Source organism: Myotis myotis, unplaced genomic scaffold, assembly GCF_014108235.1.
Source record: "Myotis myotis isolate mMyoMyo1 unplaced genomic scaffold, mMyoMyo1.p scaffold_m19_p_2, whole genome shotgun sequence".
NCBI classification, from domain to species: domain Eukaryota; kingdom Metazoa; phylum Chordata; class Mammalia; order Chiroptera; family Vespertilionidae; genus Myotis; species Myotis myotis.
In genome coordinates, this window is record NW_023416324.1 from 19166882 (window position 1) to 19173570 (window position 6689).

Below are 6689 nucleotides of genomic sequence, written 5' to 3' on the forward strand. Positions count from 1 at the left end.
AGGGAAGGCTTCCTGGTGGAGGTGATACCTGTGCTGAGACTCAGAATGGGTAAGCTTTACCCAAAGGATTCCTTCTACCAGCAGGACGTCCCACCCTTCATGTGGACGTCTGTGGCGCAATGGATGACGTATTGGGGGAAGGAGGGAGCGGGGCTTTTCCAGATTTGTGTGGTGGTTTGTGTGAGGCTTGTGTCTGAATGAGTGTATGTGTGTGCATCTTAGGGGAGACTCTCCCCATCACAATTCTTGTGCCTGTGAGTACATGTGTGCTTGTGTGAATTCCCTTTCCACAAACAGATTCTCCCTCTCTCCCAGCCCCACTCACCACCCCCACCCGGAACCTCCACCCTGGTCTGGATCTCTTAAAAGTGAGGTTGAGGCCCTAGCTGGTTTGGCTCAGTGGATGGAGCGTCAGCCTGCGGACTGAAGGGTCCCAGGTTCGATTCCGGCCAAGGGCATGTACCTTGGTTGCCGGCACATCCCCAGTAGGGGGCGTGCAGGAGGCAGCTGATCGATGTTCCTCTCTCTCATCGATGTTTCTGACTCTCTGTCCCTCTCCCTTCCTCTCTGTAAAAACAATACAATATATTTATATTTTTAAAAGTGAGGTTGAGGGCAGAAATCTCAAGCTAGAAGGTTGGAGGAGGGCCTGGGCCTTGGTGCCCCCCCTGGTCCAGACCCTCATGCCTGAGCAGATAGCTCTGCTGGCGGGCGGGGGCCGGAGAGTGGTGGGAAGGACGGGGAAGGACTAGACAGGTCCCAGGGGACAGAGGCTGGATGAGAAGGGTTCCAGGAAGCTCCAGGGAGCTGACTCTGGTGACTCCTCCAGCTGCTGGGGATTTCTCGGTGAATCTGGGACTGCTCTGTTTGCATCTCATTTGCCTATATTTGCATAAGAAGGGCCTGGCTGGCACGGGAGATCAAAATTCCTAGCCTGGGTAATTGTGTGAAAAAGCCTCCGGAGACCAACCAGAGGGAATCCCGGGGGAAGGGAAACGGAGGCAGGGAACTGGATGTGTTGACGGCTGTGGTCCCCCGTTCAATCCAAGGAGCCTCCACTTCCCCCTGATCCCTGGTGCAGCAGGGGTGGGATGTCAGTGGGAATAGGGTAGGAGGGGTGACAAGACTGAGAATCAGGTCACCCTGGAGAGGCCCTGGCACCCTGCTGGAGCTGGGGAAAGAGCATTGCCAAGGATGGGGTGTGTTAAAGGCAGAGTGGGGAGTGGGGGTGGGGAAGTAAAACTTAGCAACCCGCTAGTCTGGTTAAGAGCCAACTCCAGCCAGAGGGTCTGGGGTCATATCCTGGATCTGCCACTTACCAGCTCTAATACTCTCAGACCCGGGCAACCCAGGAACCTGGCACGGACCCCCGCTTTAGATGACACCCCTTTGGCTCTCTACTGCACGGGGTGAATTTGAAGGTCCACAGGCTCACGGGCTTGTGCCCACCTGGAGCTCCAGCCCCTTTCCGGACCACACCCCAACCCAGGCCCTGGATGTCCCTGCACAGACAGCCCCGAGCCAGCGGCCAGGGCCTGGGTGGCCTCTTTCCCACGTCCTTTGTCCTGAAGCTCTAAGAGTGGTAGAAGGGTGGCTATATGCCTGGTGTGGACCAAGCAGGAACTCCAGTGTTGGGGCATCCACAGGCCTGCATCCAGGCCCCTCACGCAGCCCCCTGGAGCCCAGGGATGGAAGAATGGAAGGGGTGGGGGAGGGGTTGCGGTGGGGGGTGGAGGTGGAGGGCTAGGAGCCCCTTTTGTATTCCTGCCCTAGGCTCTTCAAACATTTGGGTTGGCTCTGACAAGCTGTGACCTTGGGCAAGTGACTTAACCTCCCTGTGCCCCCAAGTAGGCTTAATAATAGTAGCTGCCTCGTGGAGCTGTTATGAGGATGAACTGAGTTCGTTCATGTTAAGCTCAGAGTAAGAGTTGCTATTATTGCCTATTATTCTGGGCTTCGGCTCTTCCTCTCCTGCTGCAGAAGAAGCACCTTGCCTTTGGCTTTAGAGACTGAGGAAAAGGTAGGGAATGGGGACCCACCCTCCGCTCCCTCCCTCTCCTCCCGCACAGCCCAGGCTCCCCTACCTCCTTCCCCAACTATTGTGCCCCACGTCAGGATGCCAGGATGGCAAGAGGGCAGTCAGGTTGTTGAACTGAGTGTCATGATTTGTTTAATGTTCTTATTGGTGGTTGAATGAATGAATGATGAATAACGAAGAGTGAATGAATAAAAGTCAAACAGAAAGAAGGCTGGCCAGATGTTTTGGCGTCGGGGCTCCTGGGATCTGTTTGCTTTCAGTAGATAGTGGAGGCAGAGAGCGGGTGAGGGCCTGGCCCTCTGAAAGGTCAGCTCTGGCTTTGGTGAGCGGCTCCTGCCTGGGAGAAGGCGCCTGTGCCTGTGAGCGCTAGACGGGGAGTCCCTGCCTGAATCTGGGCCCTTCTGTGTCTGCGTGTGGGTGGGTGTCTCCATGTGAATCCCAGCGTCTCTGTCTGTGTGTCCCTGCTCAGAAGCTCCTTCCTGGCCAGTAATGAGGCCCTGGGGATTTCTCATGTGTTCGTGGCTCTGTGGCCCAGAAGTCATCTAGCTGGGCAGGCTCCCCTCCCGGCAGAGGCTGTGGCCTGGGGTGAGGCCAGATGGGACAGCACCAATTCCCTCAGCCACTGACAGTCGTATTTACAGAGCTCCGAGGAGGACGTAATTGCTTCTATTAATCTTTCTCCGGTTGTTAATTGCTCACTTATCGGGTTGTGTACTATGCCGACTGTTGCTCTTAATTCGCCTCTATAGCTGCAGGTGTTCACTGCCTTATTAACTGTTAATCGGCGCCACTAGGGATGGAGACTTAATTGGCCCCCAGAGTGGGACACAAGCAGGCCAGCCCCGGGCACTGCCAGGCTCTCAGCCTGTCCCTGGAAGCCTTACCTATGAGCACAGGTTGCTACCAGAGAAGGAGCTGGCCCATCGCCATCCACTGGCAGGTGGACCAGCGTAGGACAATGAGTGACATCTGCAAGGTGTGGCCCCCTCCTCCAGAAAGCCAACCGACCAATTAGAATCCAGCTCCTACACTTCCTCTCATCACCAACAACCTTCTTCTACCTGGGATAGGAGCCAACCTCATTTCTTTTCATTATCGGAACGTAACTGAGAACTAAGCGACCAGCACTTCTCCTGCCTCCCCTCTGATCCCGGCAGTCAAGGCTGTCAAGGTAGCAGAGACATTGGGAGAAAGGAGGGCAAGCTGAAGGAGCTTCTGCCGGAGCAGGGAGGCGCAGTTAGACCCGGGAGGACTTCCCAGCTTTTCCAGAGGCCAGCTGGAACCATCCGAGTCCAAATAAGAATAAGAACTTCCCGGAGGAGATCCACTGCTCATCCCAGCCACCCTAAGGGGTCCCTCTCAGCCTCTGCTTTCACAGCCCCAACCTCCCTGTGCACTGCCACACAGCTGCAGCTGCGGGAGGGTCTCCCTGCTGAGCGGCCTCTGCCGTCCCCTACCCAAGTCACAGCAGAGGAATCCCAATTGTCCACAATGGGACACCAGGCCCAGACAGGACGAGGGAGTGAGTGACTCCAGGGCCCCCGATCCTCTCTGGCCAGGGCTCAAATACGTGAGTATCCAAGCAAAGCTTCTGCCCCCAACCTCCCCCTACCCTGCTCCATCCCAGACATCTCAGACCTGGAGGGGATTTTCTTGGTCACCACCTTCTTAGTTTTGGTCTTTTAAAAACTATATATATATATTTTTTTATTGATTTCAGATAGAAAGGGAGAGAGAGAGAGAAACATCGATGAGAGAGAAACATTGATCAGTTGCTTCCTGCCACCCCACACTGGGGATCAAGCCTGCAATCCGGGCATGTGCCTGACCGGGAATCGAATCTTGACCTCCTGGTTCATAGGTCAACGCTCAACCACTGAGCCACGCCGGCTGGCTTAGTTTTGGTCTTTAAGCCTCTCAGCCTCAGCTGCCACTGCTGCAGCTGCCTCAAGCTCCAGCACCTTTGAAACAGGAATGCAAGGTTTCTGGAAACAGTTGACCCGAGAGAGACAAGTATGTTAAATGTGTTCACGTGTGGTGGTGGTGGTGGTGGTGATGAGATGGGGGGGGGGGGGGGGCGGGCCGGTCCATGCCTCACCAGCCTCCAAGAAGGACAAACAAGCAAACCAACATGGTCCACATCCTGTGCCTCGAATCCTGTCTGCCCTGACATCTGAAAGTTTATCCCGATGCTAGTTGTCATGTCTTGAGCTGCAAAGGAAGCTGATTTGCTTTGGTTGGGCCCTGAGAGAAGCTGGGCTCTATGGAGAGATGAAGGGAACTACCATTAAATGCCTACTGTGTGCCAGAAGCAGCAGTAAGTGTATGCAGAGGTGGCATCTCATGGAATCCTCACATAACCTGATGAGTCAGGGATTCGTATCCCCCTTACAGAGAAAGAAACGGAGCTGGCTAGAGGGAAACTAAACTTGCCCAAGGCCACACAGCCAGGAAAGGGCAGAATTGGGATTCCAACCACTGCCTGCGTGTCTTTGGTCAGTGATACCACGGTGGATTCATCCTAATGGCTCAATAAAGTGACCAGGGCTGGAATCGGTCATCACTATTACGTTTTACCCACTTGACCCAAATCTGGGAACATTAGTAAGAAAAATGCGCATGTGCCTGGCGGTGGCTTAGTGGTTAGAGCCTGCGCACTGAAGGGTGGAGGGTTTGATTCCCTGTCAAGGATATGTACCTCTGTTGCCAGTTAGTTCCTCTCCAGTCGGACTGCCTGCGGGAGGCAACCAATGTGTGTGTGTCTCTCTCCCCCTCCCTCCCTCCCTCCCTCCTTCCCTCCCTCCCTCCCTTCTACTCTCTAAAAAGCAATGGGAAAAAAAATTATCCTCGGGTGAGGATTAAGAATAATAACATAAAATAAATAAAAAAAATAAAAACTTTTAAAACCGCCTACGCGTGCGCAGTCCTCGTGCCCATCAAGCAGGATCAGCAGCAAAGGGGACCTGTCCACTGTCCAGGGACAGGTGCCCAAACAAGTTCCGGCCCCGCCTCCATGTTAATGACATGCAGATAGATGTAAATTTGCACAAGCAACTGCTCAAACCTTGGGAAGCAATGAGATGACACAGAAGTTTCTATGGAAACCCAAAAGCGCCCCCACACACACCTCGTGGCAGAAGCAATCGCAAAGACACGTGCACAAAGACCCAGGGTTCCTCGCTGCGGAGCCCGGAGGATCACGGAGTCGCGGAGGGTGTGAACCGGAAGGACCCGCAGAGCCGGCGTCCAGCCGGTGCTGAAGCCCGAGAAGCCGCCGGGAGAGCGGCATCGTGGGGCGCCTTCCGCTAGAACCGAGGGGAGCTTGGTAGCCCTTCAAGTCCCAGGCGACTCCTACTCTGGCCTAGCAACGTGAGCCCCGCCCAGCGTTGCTTAGCAACATCTTACCGAGCCTAGCAACCGCCGGCCTCGCCCCCTAGCAACAGCTCGCCTAACGCGCTGTCCGGGCCTCCTCTGCCAGAGAGAGAGGCCAGGGGCTATGGACTAGCCGCGCAGCGGTCGCCAACCGGTGGTCCGTGAGGTCCGAAAGGTTGGCGACCGCTGGACTAGGGCCACAGGTGGGTGGACGTCAGGTTGACCAGCCCCCAGCCTCCAAGCAGGCCGCAGCATTCGGGGTCCGCCAACAGCCCCCTCCTCACAGCGGTGAAAGCCGAATGCAGACCTTGCTCTCCCCGGAGCGCCCCGGGAAGGCAGCAGACGCTGCACCTGGGGGAGGGGGTGCGCAGCCGTCTCCCGCTCCAAGTCCTCCTCCTTCAACCGCGTTAGGAAAATGACCCAAATTGCCGGCTCGGAATAGAGCTGTAGGTTGCATAGTAATTTGTGTCATTTGCATATGGCACAGAAGCTGTGGCGCTCACCAGCCGCTCGGGCCAGAAAGCTCCCAAAGGAGCTTCGACCCGTCTGCAGGTTCACCGGTCCCTTCTCCCTGTCCCACCCCGCACCCCACCCCGGTCCCTGCTTCCATCCCTTCGGCTAAAATCCCACACCTCGCCCCACCCCCAGCTCGGCCTCTAGCCCTGCCAGCCCCGACCTCCATCCCAAGGCCGAGGGCCCCCTCTGCTGTCGTCCGCGGGTAGGGCAACAGCAGAGCTCATGGGGCAGAGAAGAGACTCCCCCAAACACCCCATCCGTCCAGCACGGTCCAGGGCAAGGCTGGCACATAGGTAGATTTCGAGAAGGGGTGGGCAGGGGGACACCCTTCAGGCCCGGGGAGAAGGGTAGGGTCCTATCAGAAGTTCTCCAAGCCACGTCCTGCTTCTCCGTGTGGGTTAGGCAGCCAAGAGCAGCTCCTTTGCAGGCCAGTCCCCAGACTCAGTTCTCCCAAGGACCCTCCACACTGATATGCTTTTCCATTGTAGCTGCTGTTAGATCACTCCAGGCCCCAGGCAAAGCAGCACCATCCAGCCCTAACTCCAGCCTGAGTGTCCACCTGCCAGGCCAAGACCCTTGGCTTTCTCCAGTCCCAGTGCCTGGGAGCTGGCAAGAGATACAGAGAGGAGGAGTCCTTTATGGATTGCCCGACTTCAACAGACAACAGACACACACACATGCTCACAGGCAGAGGCACACACAGAGACACATAGGGACTATGGTGGTGGCCCCACCCCCACCCCCACCCCAACTCTCTCTCGGT